We start from the raw sequence: 18,583 nt of genomic DNA on the forward strand, positions 1-18,583 counted from the left end.
GATTCCTTTTCTTTGATAAATACCGTATGGTGCGATTTTATCACTGGTTTGGTCCCAGCTTGCAGTCGGGCGACGTTAGTAAATACACCTTTTTGCTTCCAATGGAATGGAATTTCTTTGACAAATCTAGTCCAGTTTATTGGCCCTTGTATTATCCCTGTTTTGCAGAAAGGAGATATTGCTACATCAGCCTTTAGGGGTTATCGCTAGATGAAAAATGAGGACAAATCCAAGTGAAAAAGAATTGCACGAAATGTACCACAAGAAACACTCAAATTCCTTTTAATTGGATCCCCTTTCTATGAGGAATCTGGTGCTGGTGTTTCTTTATTCTGGGTTTGCCCTAGTGTTATATCCAGGGGGCATTATGAAATAGACCCCTTGATCTACAGCAGGGATGCGCAAATTGTGGATGCGGTGGTTGCAGAGGCCCCACACTCTTCCCCCAAGGCATTTAAATGAATGCCTTGGAAACGCATGAGGCCTCTACCGTGTCTTCGGTGACAATATCACTATTATATAAATGTCAGATTTTAAATACCTATATTTAAGGCAATAACAAATAGCCTGAATTTCAAATAATTAGAATAGACCTGTTAGTAGAGTGTATCAGTAAACCTCGTCATAGTATTAAGTATTTATGCTTTGGTGAGCTGCCTATCACAGGTCAAGTTCTCCAAAAAAATTATGGAAAGTTCAGTGTGCTTTACAGATCATAAAAATTCCCCTCACGCACATGGAGTATTCTGTCTGCCTATAGGAGAGAATTCACTGGGTTCGGAATACCACTAGTGAAACATGCTAGTACTTTTAATTCTGGTGACTAGCATCAGTTTGTATTACATTATGAACAATGTCCATATTTGTATTGTCCATATTTACTGGTCACTCTCTACCTCTCCTGGATATACAGTATAGAGGTGTAATTTAGATTGGTGATTACAATTCTGCAATTTTGTTTCTAAAACAAAGGGAATTTCTCCTCATTCAACTCTTTCACATCTGATAAATATTTCAACGTCTCTTTTTTTCTCTTTTTTCTTTTTTTAAATCAAGAAGAATTGCATTAACATGTGTAAGGCATTTGAGGTTTAATGAGACTACTGTATTTAAAATAGTAAAATATTAGAATGCTGCATAATATGATTTCACAAAAACGCAGTGTATTATCTTTTGTATTGTTCTTCAGACTCGGAAGTCAGTTTTCTTTGGAGGCGGTTTCTAACGAAACCACAAAAAAGTAACTTACAGAAGCATTCTCTCACAAAGAGAGCTTGACCTGTAATAAGACTAATATGGAATAGAACTAATTTTTTTTAAAGTAATTTTCATGTATTCTAGAATGTATACTTCATTCAACAGTAAATTATTCCTTTAATAAGCTACAAAAAAATGATTACTACTACATAATATGTATAGAATTTTTTTTCAGTATAAATGGCTTGGCATTTCAAGAAAAGTATTTTAAAGTAAAAAACCATCGTTATAATGTAGGGATGGAATTGTCTAAAATGCTAAAGTGTTATTCAAAGCAACATATTCCGTTATTTTATATTTTTTCGTTGCTCTTGGAGACGATCATTTTTTCAACTATATTAATACGGATATCCTGTATAATTACACATATACAGTATATGACAGATATGGCATGACCTACAGTAACATTTCATTAACATTTGAAGACATTTGTAACTACTGATCTACATGTACATACTGTAGGGGAACAGTGTAAAAATGAATACTGGCCTATGGTAAGTAATTAATGTTATGTGCAACAAAATCATGTGCAATTTGCCGTTTGTTGCACTTCTCTGTAGTAATAAAAATAAACAGATCAAGCTTTTATTCTCTTTAAATTACATTTTGGTAATTTTTCCCCCCTTTTTTTTCAACTACTGCTATGGGTATCACATAATGTCTCCAATGCACAATTTAGATGCCTTAGCTGAATTTTAACCCCCTGAGTGCTGGAGGGGCATTGATCACTTTTTCACAGCCATCGTGTGATTTTCTCCGCCACTGATGACAGAATAGAAAAGGAGTCCTCTTCCGTTCATCTTCCTGATAGATCTAGTTCTGTGCTCCTTAACGCGTCCTCGATCCTCAATCAGATTATGACGGTATGTCATGGGACCCTTGGGGGGCCAGACCCCATGATGTAGTAGCTACCTCCATAGGCACCCAAAGGGTTAAACCGCAAACAACACAAGGGTGAGTGAGTAGGGTACTACTTGTATGGTGTTATAAGTAGATGCTTTTTGCATGAAACATACAGGACATTTTTTGTGTCCACTACAGAAACATGTGGTCAGCTTGCTACAATTATATACGGTATGAGAAAAGCTTCTCTGTTTTAAAGTTGTACCACAGCCAGTTGTAAAATACATTTGGGCATTTTGTGTGGTTTTTACAATGTCAGCTCGCTTTGAAAAAAAAAACATGTGAAAACTAGTACGCATGAATAGGAAGCCAAAAAAAGTGCAGGTTTAGTTCTATTACTGGGCACAGAATATAACTAAAGCCACAATTTTGGCCTCAACATATCCGGATCAGACCAGACATGAAGCTCTGCTTAAACAATGTTCTGGACTTCATGCAAACAAACTTCTAGACTTTTGAATTGATCACTACTGTTCTGCTCTGGATGTCATTAGTTGTATTGACTTTCAATGTCAAAAACAGTTGTATTAATATCAGTGATTGAACCTTCTTTTTAATTTGTTAAAAATGTATCTTGGTATGGTAAAATTCTTCTGTTTGTTGAAACAGTCTGCACCGTTTCTTTTGTTTTGGAGGGAAGGACACTCTGGGAGAGTACAGTACAGTATGTTTTGTTTATATTACCTGAACAGGGGGGTCCCTCAGAGACAGTCCACCATGCCCCAACTCCTGGCGACTCCCTGATTCGTGAGATACAGGCAGTTTCTCAACCAGCCAAGTATTCTTGGTGTCAGACGAGGCCAATGGACAGCTGCAACATCATTAGGAAAAACATACAGTAGGCACGGCAAACTACAAATATCTCGGGTCAGGGGATCACGGATCAGTTTTGGTGGACCACGAGGTTTAGGTACAATTTTAAAAAGTGGGGACTGTTGCTTTAAAGTTTAACATGGTCAACATATGACTTTACTACAGTATATCAGTTCATTTGAAACCTACCTGAGATACAGTAAAGAGCAGATGAAAGCCTTGTACACATTTAGAAATGCTCAGTAAGCTCAATTGCCTGTTTATCCTTTATACCTGTGTAACACCTCTATCCCCCCAGTTAAGGAAAGGATCACACCAAAATAGTTCCAAGTGTCTCTTTAAGCAATATTACTTGTGGGTGTGTAGGTGCTAGCATATTACCTTGTTCTCAGGGTGCTGGATGTCAGTGCAGGCTGGTTTAATGAGTGAAATAAAATGGAGAGCGCCAGGAACTGTTTATGAACTTTATTTAACTGGGTACATATAAAACATTCTTCTTTGGGATGCTCACACATCATTCTCCAAAAAGGCACATATTTTCATATAGCCATGGCTGGTCCAGACTATCTTTTTGCCTTCCTGTCACGTAAGTTCTGATAGCTAGAGACAGTGACAGGCTACCCTGTGGGGTTTACCCCCCTCACGCAGCCTCCCTGAGTGGCAGGAGAAGTGGTGACACTGGGTCTGTGTTGCAGCCAATCATGGTGCATACCCTGTGCCCTTCCCTTTTTGCATTAGGGAGGACGCATTCCAAATTATAGAGTCAGTCTGAGTTGGATTCCTTCCCAGTCGGGGAAGGGAGAGGAGCTCAGCCCCTTCTGGGGCTGATGAGCTCAAGATCTGCTGGCCCGCACCATCCAGGGGTCTGGAACCCATTCTCCACAGGGATGCAAACGCTGTAAAACCATCTGCAGTGGCTGCACCAAATAAATATCCCTTTTATATACTTCTGATTAAGTCGCAGTCTATTGGGCTGAAGTATATGAGAAAAGACTGTCATGGCAGGGACTGCCTGCAGCTCTGCTGTAGCCTGCTATGACTGGAGGTGTTGTCACCAAATGAAAAGAACCTGAGGATCACCTAAAGCCTGTCCTGTTCCCCACAACATTGCGGGAGCTCATCTCTCCTGGACCCTCACAGGTAGCCAGCACCACATGGACCTGTAGCCTAGGCAAGATCTCCCAGGTGGGTGGGGTGGGGGGGGTAGCATATTCAGATGAACAACAGGACTGGTTTTCAGCATGTTATAAGACCCGTGCACTTTGGATTCCTCCACCATGAGGTTTGCAGATAGCTCAGCTTCCTCTAAAAGACTTTTGCTGCTGCTTGAGACAGTACTGTACACTTGTGTCCGGTAATTCACAGCAGTCCTACCCAGGTTCTCTTCATTAGGCTACGGCCCCAGTGTCAGCTGCTGCATGCACGCCTGGCGGTGCATGCATTGGTGAAAGCCACGACCTGCGGTCTGTGCTTGAGCTGCAGGAGGAAAGACAAGATCAAGACGGTGGGGGAATGTGGCAGGGCGCGGCCATCATGTCACACGGCTGGTTCGCCCTGATTGGCTGAAACGCCGCCGTGATGTGGGGAAATGGTTACAGATGGAGATAGAAGAAGGTGAGTTAAGAAAGAAAAAAGAAGATGGGGTACCTGAGCCGGATCTTCATGGCGGATGGCATCGGATGCTGTTGGAGGCCTTCAAGGTACGTGAGCTTCCTGTTACCCCGGGAGTCGGAGGGCCACCGCTTCTAATGGTAAGTAACATATTCAATGTTTGTAAATGTCTTTTTTTACTGGTTTATTCTTTGGATGTGTTTTTTGATTTTTTTGGGGAAGGCACATTGACTGATAATATATTAATCTGTACCTCTTTAGGGTACAGATTAATACATTATTATGCCAATATTTGGGGGGCATTTGTCGCTTGGTATTGCTGTTTATTTTTTGCATTTCATTTATTATGTGGATGTGATTGATTGTTTTTTCATGCTTAATGTAATTAAAGGTTTGCGATTGGTGTTCGTTTGTACTTAATGTTATATTATGTTAGCTAATGTGTTTTATGGTTAGTTCAGATATTGTTAGAATTTCTTTCTTTCTATTTTACTGTTTAAATTCATTAATGTTGGAGTAATTCATTGTTTGGATTGGTTAGCGTTACTATTCATTTTGAGTTGGTTTCGGAACTAATTGTTTTGATTGGTAAATGGTTTAATTAATTCATTGTTGATGTTGCAATTGATTGTATTGATTGTATTAGCTGGCTACTGATTTTATTTAGTGACGTGTGATTTTTTGGAGTTTAGTTAGGTTTTTTTATGTGTGTCTTGTGTATTACTGTATTGTGATTAGGGTGCTCATTGAGTGCTATAGAGGCTTATCATGCCCATATTATTATTATATGGGTATGATGTACCACTATACTACTCAATGGGTATAGGGTGAGTATAGTCAGTCAGGGGTGGGTGCTTAGGCCTCATGGGTGGGTGAAAGGGGTATTAGCCCTAAGGATGGGTGTTTAGACCTTGCGGTTGGGTAGCGGTTGGGTTAACCCCTTTATTACCTTAGCGGTATCAACCGCTAAGGTAATGAAGGGGTTAACTCCCCCCTCAACTCCCCTGCAATGCTTAAACAGCACTAAGGGCCAAATACCCCCTTCACCCAACCTCGCTAGCCACAGTATTGTATTGTATGTTTCTTACAGTAAGCCTGGCACGGGTGTTTAACGGTCTTAGCGGTTAGCCGCTAAGGTAATGAAGTTGCTGTACATGCATGTTTCCTGCCTCGGATGCATGCCGGGGGGGTCAGGAGCTGCTATTAATGGCTATCAGCTCCGTAGACCCCCGGCATCAATCCGAGGCAGGGAAGGGGCCTGATTTTTTCTAAGTCCCGACACATCGCAGCTCATCGAGGCCATCTCCCCACCAATTTACCAAAAAGTTTGTGGTGTATTGGATTTGGGGAGAAGAACGCTTTTTAGGGCTGCGATAGGCCGCGACAGTCGACTCGCGGGTCTCTGAATCGCGCGAGTTTATCAACCCTCCGAAAATGGTCGATAAGCGGCTGATCGCCGCTCAGTTGGCGATTTTCTGTGGGTGATAAAATTTTGCGTAGATACAGGCCGTTATCGAGCACTTATCGAGGCTTTCTGAATACGAGTAGCCATTTTGGTCGATGAGTGCTCGATAAGGGCCTTATCGAGGCTTTCTGAATAAGGCCCTATACACTGGCGGCACGTTTTATTGAAGCACGGCTAGCACCGCAAGCCGGGGGATGCCCCGGCGTGCTAGCCGCACTCCCTCAGCGTGCCGCGCATCACCGATGCGCGGTCACGCGTCATCGGGTGCCTGCGCCCCCTGCACGCGCGTCCAGGGCTCCCCGAGGGAGCCCTGGTGTCCCGCGATGTGGGGGACGGCGGCAGGGGGTTCCGGGGGACCCGGCGGACCCGGCAGCGGGAGGGAGAAAGCCCCGATCGGAGGGTGCTCCTCCGCTGCTTCGGCGCGCGCCCGTCACCCTCCGGCGCGCGCCAGGTTACTGCTGCGGCCGAGAACGGGCAAATGCTCGAATAAACTCGGCCGCAGCAGTATGTTTCCTCCTTTTGTGCTAAGCAAGTATAAATCAATCTCTGAACCCCTATTCAAGAAGCTGCTATTTAATCGTGTTATTGCTTTAATACAAAGAGTACTCTGTCTATGCTGTCTCAATATTCATACAAAATAAAAAATACAAATGAAAAATATAAACAAAGATCATTTAAGACAACAGTTATTACCTGATATAACTGATGCTGGTCATTTTCCTTCATTTGTTTTTCATTTTTTAAATGAGAAATTGTTAATTTAGTAACACAACATGCATATGTGTGTGTCCCTATAAAGTAATTGTATATGAAGTGAGGTACAGGTCGTTTATTTCAGTTTAATATGGTTTGAGGTACAGTATGTTTCCATGATTATTCTGTTGGACTATTGTAAAGATACCAAATGACCACAGGTGGGTATAGAATGCACGACAAGCAATATTGGAAGAGATTCACTAAGCTCCGATAGAGGTTGTCACACCTCGATCCTACGTTAACTTCCATTCAAGTCAACAGAAGCTAACGCAGGAACCAATAACATAGGTTAGTGAATTCTGGTACAAGAGAGAGTTAATATTCATTTATTGTTAAAGCATGTTCTAAAAATTACTCAGTACAATCTTCACATACTGTACTGTATACAGTACATGCACATCTAACTTCTACTGTATATAAATAAGTGGAAAGTCGTAGCCACGGTACCAGGCTAACCGGTTTATCCAATAAAATATAAGTAGACGTTATTGATCATTAACAGCCACTCATGACATTGCTGGTGAACCAATACATGTCACTGTCCTGGCTGTGGTAATATTTTTGAGCCATCATATAGTATACTATAATTGTATAGAACAGTTCTTTCAGATTTTTAGAGTACAGTAATCTCAATTTCTCCCGCTAATCCAAACACTACAATTTTTCCTTTGCCCTAAAACATGTTAAAATATAAATATGTATTATCATGCAATCAAGTATATACTGTATGAATTTGGTATTATCTTGACAGTGTATACAGAAAGATTGCTAAGAAATATTACGTGAAGTTTATACTGTACATTTAAATGCTTTCCATGCAAACAGAAATCCAACCTTGTTTTAGGCTGCAGTGGAAATAAACTAATTGATCACAAGTTTTAGGAACATGTGAAAAATACAGCCTTTGAAAATAATTTTCTAATTTTATACAGTATGTTTGAGTTTCCAGTTCTTAAGCTATACATTATCAGCTATGGGAAGCATAACATTTGTCTGCATTCTCATTAGATACTAGTTAAGCAGTTGTTAAAATGAACACATGAACATTATCTGGAAAATTAATTTGCTGTAACACTCATTTGTTTGCAAATTTATTTAAACTGTCTGACACGCTGGAAGATAGCAGCAGTCTTAAAAATGGTATAATGAGGTTGAATTTACAGATTTATCTCTCGACAGTCTATACAGACATTGAGAATATAGAAATGAGTTATCCTAACAAACATCAAACTGAAATTAGATCTTATTACAAACATATTTCAGTATTATTTTACTCTGTTTTTGACATGGCTTTCTTTTATAACAATTTATTAGATCATTATATCATCATAAAAGGTGGCAAATTATTGGAATATATTCTGAAGGAGTGACCATGAGTTCATATCTATGCAAATGTGCTCATTAAATGAACGAATGACTCACTTAGTATGCATACAAAATGCAGTACAAATGTTTCACTCCTATTAGACAAAATGATGTTTTGTCATGTTTTTGACCCTTCTATCACAATGCAGTATTTCTATATGTAACGTAGACTCTGGCCTCTACCTCTTCCTCTGGGTCCTAACATTATAAGTCCTGCTGGGGTAAGGCACTGGAGGGGTTAATTCCTCATGTAGGCCCTGTTTGCTATTGCAGCCTTTGATACACTTATTATATCCAGGGGTGGGCCTAGCAACAGCCTGAGAATGTCAGCCTGGGGGAGGATACTGGTTGGGTCATATGCAAATGTTTGATGCCTATCAGTGTCTGACCTGCCCTATTATGGGGCAGGGTTACTAGCCCAAACCCAGGGTATATATACTGGCACTTTCCCAGAAGTCAGTGTATCTCTTGTCTCTTGTCTCCCCCTGTGAAGTGGACAACATCTACCCTGTATCCCACAAGGGGATACCGGAGGAGCACAAGAAGGAAACTTAGATGGGCCTAAAGATTTAAAGTAACCTTCAAGGGGAAGCAAAGAGGCTGTAACTGAATATATGAAGTGCAATAAGTACCGGTTGAACTATATCAATGTGTGGTTTACTGCCAGGAAAGAACATAGAGTCAGCATGTTCATCCTGCACAAGTCCCAGGATCCATGCTGACTGGAGGCGCTGCCAAAGAATGAAGTATCCTAAAAGTCTGTCCTGATTCTCCCCACCCCATCGTGGACCAACTCACCCCTCCTGATGCCTCAAATGTATGCAAGCACCATGGAACATACAGGTAGTGACCCAATCTCACAGAGGGTGGGGTTAAAGGTTCTACAAATGGAGGCGCTGCTGAGATGCATTCTCATCAGGACAGGTTTTCATAGCAGAAGAAACCATAAAAAGCCAGTACACTTTCAGTTCCAGTGCTAAAGGAAGTGAGGGGGACAGGTGTGGTGTCAAGAGGATTTTCATCTACCAAGAGCTGCAGCCTGCACTGCCCTAAAGGATGTTTTGGTTGAGACAATAAGCTACATGTTTTGTTCTAAGTCACCCTGCGGACTGGCACATAGGGCGTCTGGAGTGGGTGTCTAGTTACCGCGGGCCAGGAGTCCCTGAAGGAGACTAGGGGGTCAGGATTCAGACGGGGTACCGTAAAAGTTTTGATAGGTGTAGCCCCGAGGTAAAATTTAGCTCCCTGACCTCCCTCCGTGCTTACCGGGTGGACGTGGGTGCCGCCGGAGGCAGCGGTGAACCCGCCGGGAGAACGCAAGGGTGGGGGCCAGTGCAGGGAGCGGTGCAGGCCGGTTGCCGGGGACGCGATCGGGCCGTCGCTAGGGCCGCGATCGCGTTGCCACCGGCTCGGCGGCTTAGGCAGAGTGCGCCGCCATTGCGCGTTAGCTCGCGCATGCGCAGTAGGACAGAAGCGCGCGATGGGTTCCCTAGAGCAGGAAGAGATCGCGCGAGAGTAGGGAAGGTAGCAGAGAGAGTGAGGCGGCCATTAGGGGTTCGCGCATGCGCAAGGGAAGCGCGCACGCGGCCCCAATGCTTTAGGCAGCCCCTGGGAACTACAATTCCCAGGAGGCTTAGGGAGACAGGCATCAGGTGCTCCCTAGTGGCCAATAGGGCTGAAGGAAGCTCAGCCCGGGAAAAGAGATACATTTCCCGGGCTTTGCGACAGACAGTTAGGAAGAAGCAGAGGAAGGAGTAGGAAGGGTGCAGGGAGCTCGTGGCTCCTGCATCAGGTAAGGGTTCTCCCTAGATCCCCAGGCAGGCCCCAATTCCCGGGTAAGGGTAGGGGGTAACTGAAGAGGGACGCCTTAGACTGAGGAGGGACGCCTTAGCTAGGGAGGTGACCCTTGGAGTGTGGAAGGTGCTAGTTTGGCAGTGCCACAGCGGAGAGTGCTGTGGGCACTGGCAAAGAGGCACGGTGTGCTAGCAGTGGGATTGCTGCGGGATCCAGGTGGCTGTGTGTGATTGCAGCTGTCTGGGTGTGTGTCGCTGCATGTGCTGTGCGCAGTGCTTGCAGTGTGCGTGCACGGTGTGAATCCCTGCAGGCTGACAGTGTAAGCTGAATGTTGGCTGCAGGTGTGTTGGGCTGCTAGGATTAGCAGTTACAGTTGAGACTGGGTAGCTAGGGGAAGGGGGGGCGGTTATTGTCCACAGGCCCTAGGAGTTTTCCCCAAGCCATCACAGGTTGTGGGTTCTTCAGGGACAGGCCCTAGGTTAGGGTTGCTGTCACTCTAGTAGTAGGTATTGATAGGGAGGCGGTTGCTGTTCCCACGCGGTTGGTGTTGCCGTGATCCGGTTGTAGTCCCGTGGAGCGGTGGGACCCTCGTTGGGGTCCACCGGCAGAGTACCTGGAATAGGATCAGACGGACGTCTGACCCTTTTAGAAGAAAGTGTGTTGCGGTCCCGAGCATCGGAGTGCTCGGAAGGTATCTCCCATATTCTAAGTGCACCAACTGGGCCCTAGCTTAAATAGTGACTGCGCAGTCACCCACGACCTTTCATAGGAGGACGAGACATTGGGTGTGGGGTGATCACAGGACACTGGGTGGGGTACACCAGACATTGGGTTGATGTGATGCGGGTAGAGCATCTGGTTATGGTTATGTTATGTAATGTGTTATATGTGTGTTAAGTAAAGAGTTAGTATTGTTTATTTATAAGTGTTATTGTATTTCTTACTCAGGGCTATCTTTCCTCACGGAGGATCCTGGGTAAGTGGAGGCGCTGCACCAAGTAAGGGTAAGGGTTTCCCCAGGCTCCCAGCTAGCGGAGGCTCAGATCTCCTGGAGCCACACAGGTTATGCAGTACCAGTAGTCCTTTAGAGCAGGTGTGTTGCAGGGAAAGGGACCGGTTAGACCACGAGGGGCCAATGTGGGATTGGGTGGGTCAGCCGGTTCACAAAAAGGGTTACATTTGGAAGCGCTGCTGAGAGATCAGACCTGGGGTGCCCTGTACGTGTTTTTCTAGATTTGTGTCCTATTTTTGTTCCGCCATGGGGAAGCCCTCAAGGCGGAGGAAGCCACGTGCTAAGTTCCCGGCCGCGCTGGAAAATGTTGCAACCCTTCTCCCAGGACTGGCGGGAAAGCCAGAGCCCCGCCACCACACTGTGAGTAACTCAGAACAGAGTTTACAACATTCTCCAAAAGACTGTGCTGCTTTTCCTCTAAAGTACACCAGGGGGAGGGAGTGTCGTGAGCAGAAATCAGAAATTTCTGTTCCCCCTCAAGAAAGCAAGGAATGCCAAGAAAAACACCCTTGGCTGTATAGGATCATACGGGCCCCCCATTTAGACTTGTCAATGGTGGTGTGCCCATGTACATTAAGAGACTGGAAAGCGACTGGTGGCTGGGCGGACGGGTCCCCTGAGTTAGCCGTCGCCTTCACGATGACCGTGGTAGACGGGGAAGAATGCCTGCACGGCCGTCGGAATGACTGTGAGTGTGCCGTTGGTGAGCTGACCCAAGGGCCTAAGTGTCCTGACTGTGCGGCGCAGTTCCTGCAACCCAAACCGCCAGCGGCAGAGGACTTTGTTGCAGAAATGGAGTGTTCCATCCCCGAGGATGAGAGAGACTGCCAGGGGTTACACCCGGATGTGTATGAGCCCTGGAATTTGCCAGGAATGGAGGTCACAATGCTAATGTGCCCCTGCCTAAGTGGGGCCCTTAAAGATGGACTTGAACCATCTCAGTTACAGTTAGGTTTCAGGTCAACTGAGGTGGATGGAGAGACATTTACCCAGTGTTGGAGCCTCAAATGTGGCTGTAATCGGAGGGAGGCACTGGCATGGGAGCCCCAATGTGAGTGTTGCGGGGCCTGGTTCCTAAAGCCTGTCCGGCCCAAGGCGGCGGAACCAGCCGATGAAGAAGAGGAGGAGCCGGACCTCTCTCCTGAAGTAAGTGATGCGTGTCCCCAGTTTGTTCCACTTCCAGAGGCCGCCGAGGACCCGTGTGTCCAGACCACTGTTGCAGACCCTCTCAAAGAGGACGTGCCAATGGAAGAGCCAGAACCTCTGATGGCGGACCCTGCGGAGAAAGCGGCGCCTGATGGTGCTACCGAGGTGGGTGAAGCCGCTACTGATTTGTCCACTTCAGCGATGGAGGTGGTGGAGGGCCCGTGTGCCCAAATGAACTTTCCAGACGCGGAGCCAGAGCCGCTGAAGGCGGAGCTCCAGATGTCGGAGCTCCAGATGTCAGAACCCCAGATGTCGGTTCCAGACCCGGTTCCCGAGCAGGAACCCCCGAGACCAGAACCACCGATTCCGGAAGGCCAGGGTAAGGTGTTTGTACCCCCGCCCATGTGTGGTGATTCCAGCGACCAACCGAGCGTGGTGATGCGCCTGCCGGCGGACCACTCCAGTGAGGTCACCGAGGCAACCACCTCCACTGATCCAGACCATGATGTGGGCCCGTGTGCCCTGCAACGGCCAGTCCGGCCTACCACCGAGGTACCAGCGGCCCCAGGCTTGGGATCAGTACCTGCCGACAACGAAGGGGGTAAGTTGACTGCCCCAGGGGTGTCGGGTGTGAGCTCCCCGGTGATCGTGGAGCCTGGTGACTCCAAAGGTAGGGTCACCCGGGCGATGGGCTCACCCCGTCATCGCATCCTGGTGGAGGTGTCTCCCCCAGAAGATCTCTGCGGATTATGGAACGAATCCGACCTCATGAAGGTATCCGGTGTAGCGGACCGGAGCGACACATAACCCTGCACGAGGAGTCTCCAAACGGGCCTACCCGAAGAAGTGGTGCCGTCCGCGGACGAAGTCACCGTTAAAGGGATTGTTGGAGCGGACAAAGACTCTGTTGAGACCGCTCTGGTAATTGTGGCCTCTCCCAGTTGCGCGATGGAGCGCTATGTTCGCCATGTGGTGGATCGAGGAAAGAGACTGAGCCTCCCTGTCTCCCGTGAGACGAGACCGGAGGAACCGGAAAGGGTCCATACCCAGGACCCCGTACTATTTTTTTCGCGAGGGGGAGGCGGTGTTTTGACAGAAGGGACAGGTCTTGAGCTCCAAAAGACTCACAGGAGTCAAGGTGGGATACCCTCACCCAGTCTGTTAGGGGCACTCCAATCTTAGACTCAGCTGGCCTCGGGTATCCATGCGGGAATGATGTTGGGTACAAATGGGAAATTGCGTGTGTATAATGTACTGTTTACAATGCATTTTCCATTATATAACCACATGTATGGCTGCTACCCAAGCGAGGGCGTTGGGATTCTGCGGGGGGGAGAATGAGCCCCGAGGTAAAATTTAGCTCCCTGACCTCCCTCCGCGCTTACCGGTGGTCGTGGGTGCCGCCGGAGGCAGCGGTGAACCCGCCGGGAGAACGCGAGGGTGGGGGCCAGTGCAGGGAGCGGTGCAGGCCGGTTGCCGGGGACGCGATCGGGCCGTCGCTAGGGCCGCGATCGCGTTGCCACCGGCTCGGCGGCTTAGGCAGAGTGCGCCGCCATTGCGCGTTAGCTCGCGCATGCGCAGTAGGACAGAAGCGCGCGATGGGTTCCCTAGAGCAGGAAGAGATCGCGCGAGAGTAGGGAAGGTAGCAGAGAGAGTGAGGCGGCCATTAGGGGTTCGCGCATGCGCAAGGGAAGCGCGCACGCGGCCCCAATGCTTTAGGCAGCCCCTGGGAACTACAATTCCCAGGAGGCTTAGGGAGACAGGCATCAGGTGCTCCCTAGTGGCCAATAGGGCTGAAGGAAGCTCAGCCCGGGAAAAGAGATACATTTCCCGGGCTTTGCGACAGACAGTTAGGAAGAAGCAGAGGAAGGAGTAGGAAGGGTGCAGGGAGCTCGTGGCTCCTGCATCAGGTAAGGGTTCTCCCTAGATCCCCAGGCAGGCCCCAATTCCCGGGTAAGGGTAGGGGGTAACTGAAGAGGGACGCCTTAGACTGAGGAGGGACGCCTTAGCTAGGGAGGTGACCCTTGGAGTGTGGAAGGTGCTAGTTTGGCAGTGCCACAGCGGAGAGTGCTGTGGGCACTGGCAAAGAGGCACGGTGTGCTAGCAGTGGGATTGCTGCGGGATCCAGGTGGCTGTGTGTGATTGCAGCTGTCTGGGTGTGTGTCGCTGCATGTGCTGTGCGCAGTGCGTGCAGTGTGCGTGCACGGTGTGAATCCCTGCAGGCTGACAGTGTAAGCTGAATGTTGGCTGCAGGTGTGTTGGGCTGCTAGGATTAGCAGTTACAGTTGAGACTGGGTAGCTAGGGGAAGGGGGGGCGGTTATTGTCCACAGGCCCTAGGAGTTTTCCCCAAGCCATCCCAGGTTGCGGGTTCTTCAGGGACAGGCCCTAGGTTAGGGTTGCTGTCACTCTAGTAGTAGGTATTGATAGGGAGGCGGTTGCTGTTCCCACGCGGTTGGTGTTGCCGTGATCCGGTTGTAGTCCCGTGGAGCGGTGGGACCCTCGTTGGGGTCCACCGGCAGAGTACCTGGAATAGGATCAGACGGACGTCTGACCCTTTTAGAAGAAAGTGTGTTGCGGTCCCGAGCATCGGAGTGCTCGGAAGGTATCTCCCATATTCTAAGTGCACCAACTGGGCCCTAGCTTAAATAGTGACTGCGCAGTCACCCACGACCTTTCGTAGGAGGACGAGACATTGGGTGTGGGGTGATCACAGGACACTGGGTGGGGTACACCAGACATTGGGTTGATGTGATGCGGGTAGAGCATCTGGTTATGGTTATGTTATGTAATGTGTTATATGTGTGTTAAGTAAAGAGTTAGTATTGTTTATTTATAAGTGTTATTGTATTTCTTACTCAGGGCTATCTTTCCTCACGGAGGATCCTGGGTAAGTGGAGGCGCTGCACCAAGTAAGGGTAAGGGTTTCCCCAGGCTCCCAGCTAGCGGAGGCTCAGATCTCCTGGAGCCACACAGGTTATGCAGTACCAGTAGTCCTTTAAAGCAGGTGTGTTGCAGGGAAAGGGACCGGTTAGACCACGAGGGGCCAATGTGGGATTGGGTGGGTCAGCCGGTTCACAAAAAGGGTTACATAGGTATCGTCCGAGGGAGGGGGGGGGCCTTGATTGTAGGTAAGGGTTGCCCAAAACCTCCGTTTGAGGAGTTACCACCTTACTAGTAGCAGTTTCAAGCACAAAATATCGCAGAGAACTGGACTGATTGCCAGCATGTACGGTGTGCTAAACGGGTGTTTTGCCTGCCCAGGGATAGCATTCCCTCTAAGGAGAACCTACAGTGAGGCTAGCAGAGGTTCCCAATGAAAATCGGGACTCAAAACAGCAGTGTGTGGTCACAAAATGGTGGTTCCAGAGAACTGGGAGCCGCATGACATTGTGCTACTACCAAAATGGTGGTTCCCGTCGAAACCGGGAAGCCTCATGTTAATTTGCAAAAGTTTCATGCAGTTACAAGCTTTTTGCTGTTGCACCATCAACAGAATTGGTGCAAAATGCTGATACCATGCCCCCTTCTTGCTCCCGATTAGATGCTCGAGTTCACCAGGGGGAGGAGTTGGGTGTGCCCAACAGAACAACAGGATGTGAGGAGCCAGATGCACATGTACTCTTCAGAGCTACAGATGTGTGTGCTAAGCTGCCTTACTACAAGATGGCTGACGAGATCAACCAAGTTAGTTTATGAACTCACTGACGGAGTTCTAGTACTCAAGGACAATGAGGACTCAATGAGGACTCAAGGACAACTCTCATGTCTGGAGTTTGCCCTGTATGTAACCTACCAGAGGGAGACCTCCAGGAAATGACACACTGCGTGACCTGTCGAGTGCCCTACTTATGCCCTAGACGAGAGGGGATCCACTGGCCTAATCCCAACATGAGCACCGAAGAGCTGTGAACACTATACACCCTGGTGTGCAAGCTAACAGCGCTGGGTCAGGGATCCGCAGGCGATGCCACCAACCATTACTTAGAAATGGTGTACTAACTGTTCTATCCTAATCTGCAAATGGTGTCCGACTAACCCGATTCCGACTTTACTATGGAGCTACACTTGGTACGCAATGTGGGGCCAAAAGAAGGCTCTCTTCTGGGCCCTACAGCTTGGGTGAGTGCTTTTTAAGAACTTACCTACTGCTACCCCGCCACCAGAGTTGCCACCAGATGGGCCTAGCAACAGCCTGAGAGTGTCAGCCTGGGGGAGGATACTGGTTGAGTCGTATGCAAATGTATGATGCCTATCAGTGTCTGACCTGCCATTTTATGGGACAGGGTTACTAGCCCAACCCCAGGGTATATATACTGGCACTCTCCCAGAAGTCAGTGTGTCTCTTGTCTCTTCCCTCCTCCTGTGGCGTGGGCAACATCTACCCTGTATCCCACAAGGGGATACAGGAGCACCAGAAGGAAACTTAGATGGGCCTAAAGCCTTAAAGTAACCTTCAAGGGGAAGCAAAGAGGCTGTAACTGAATATATGAAGTGCAATAAATACGGGTTGAACTATACCAAGGTGTGGTTTACTGCCTGGAAAGAACATAGTGTCATCATAGTCCATCCTGCAAAGGTCCCAGGATCCATGCTGACTGGAGGCGCTGCCAAAGAATGAAGTATCCTAAAAGCCTGTCCTGATTCTCCCCACCCCATTGCGGAGCAACTCAGCCCTCCTTTGCCTCACAGGTATGCAAGCACCATGGAACATACAGGTAGTGACCCAATCTCACAGAGGGTGGGGGTATACTGTAGGTGCTACATATAAATCTTTTGTAATTTTTGTTCCTTTAAAATGCCACCTGCAGTCAGATTATTATTATTATTTTAAAATAAAACACTGTTATGAAGCTAAATAATTGGGAAAGTTAAATCATTTAAATGATTACATCATTAAAATATGATTCAATATCTATATCTAAATTTGGCAAAGTGAAAAACAAAACGTGACTGCTGGTAAAAATTCTGTAGCCAACTCTTCCCACTTGGCTGCAAGAAACTGCTGTGTTTTCAGTTCTATTATGATCAGCTCACTGCTGCTGTGCTTAATTGTATACAGTCACTTTATCAGTGGGATGCTTGTGGAATATAGAAATGCTAGGCAATGCTAAGGTATGGTTTGTTGATAAAATATTGCATTGTATTCATTCACCTTAAAGGAGCAATCCAAACGGGCAATTTTGTTTTGCAAATGTATTTATTGTTTAACATAGGGTTGAAGCAGGGGATCTCATTATTATTATGAACCCAATTCATTTCAGCTCCAGGGAACCCCTGGTTCCAGAGATACCTACCACCCCTCTCCACAACCCCCCCGCCCCCCTGGTACGTCTCTGCTTTTTACAGCTGCCACACCATGTGGAAGCGGTTTCCTATTGGCCCGCAGGGCGCAGGACCTTTGAAACGTGGCCATTACATGGTCCCTGCTAGCTGAGCGGCTACCGGCACCTTCTAGGAAGGTAAGTATCTCTCCAGAAGTAGGGGGTCCCTGGAGATAAAATGAATGAGTCCAGCTTCGCAGTATCTACGTTCTTTTGGTAATAAGACTGGTTATCTGTGCTCAATGAACGATATGAATTGGGGTTTTTGTTTTATCCATTGTTTGTAAAGTAATAATGATGCCATCAATGCTCAAACATAAGTGACTGATGTACTTGAATTCAGAAGCTCTGGAGAAAGGCAAATATGTTTATTTTAAATGGGATTCAAATAAGTAAAACTGGCTTATTTAATTAACAAACATAGAGATATATCCTCAAAAGGTTGCTAATTTTTTTTAAGTGAAACTTCTTAGCTGGCAGTGGCACCTACAAAAATCTCATAGTGAAAAAAAGTCTGTATGGGGACAAAGATTGTAATGGAAGTGAGGGACTGTGCATGTGCAGAATCAGCCTGCAGAAGTGACCCACAATGCCTGCGCATGTGCACAAGTGATTATCAATGTCCACGCATGCACATTGATGTGAATATCAGGAGTAGTAGCGGCCGTTTGCAGCGCATGCGCAGATGTGCCAGTTTAAGTGGCCATGCCACGCGCATGCGCAGAGGTGACAGTCGCCACGCGTGCATGTGCAGCTGTGACCGACACCGCTCACGCATGCATATAAATAGGGAAACAAAATGTGCACATGCACAGACGTGCCCAGCACCAGCTGCACATGCACAGAAGCAGCTAGAGCCACCTGCACATGTGCAGAAACTGCCATAACCACCTGCGCATGACGGACGGGGACACCACACACACAAACACCTCTCTCTAATTGGCAGGTTGTGTCCCATGTACATCTAGGGAAGGGGGTCAATATGCAGACCTTGTGTGCTTTTGATTTGGGCCGTTAGACGAACATGCACAGGTTTACAAAGGAGACATATCTATAGTAAATACATCTGTACTCTTAACTAATAGCTCAGGAGTTACACACATATCTAATTACTTTGTAATGCTTTATGCTTGCGTACA

General features: G+C 47.2%; 1 protein-coding gene across 4 annotated transcripts in view; it reads left to right on the forward strand.

Moving 5' to 3' along the window:
* The window catches only part of SYK (spleen associated tyrosine kinase), a 217,347-nt gene that overhangs the window by 38,999 nt on the left and 159,765 nt on the right, over positions 1-18,583 (forward strand). The gene's annotated exons all lie outside the window — the stretch shown is intronic.

Source organism: Ascaphus truei, chromosome 1 (assembly GCF_040206685.1).
Source record: "Ascaphus truei isolate aAscTru1 chromosome 1, aAscTru1.hap1, whole genome shotgun sequence".
NCBI classification, from domain to species: Eukaryota; Metazoa; Chordata; class Amphibia; order Anura; family Ascaphidae; genus Ascaphus; species Ascaphus truei.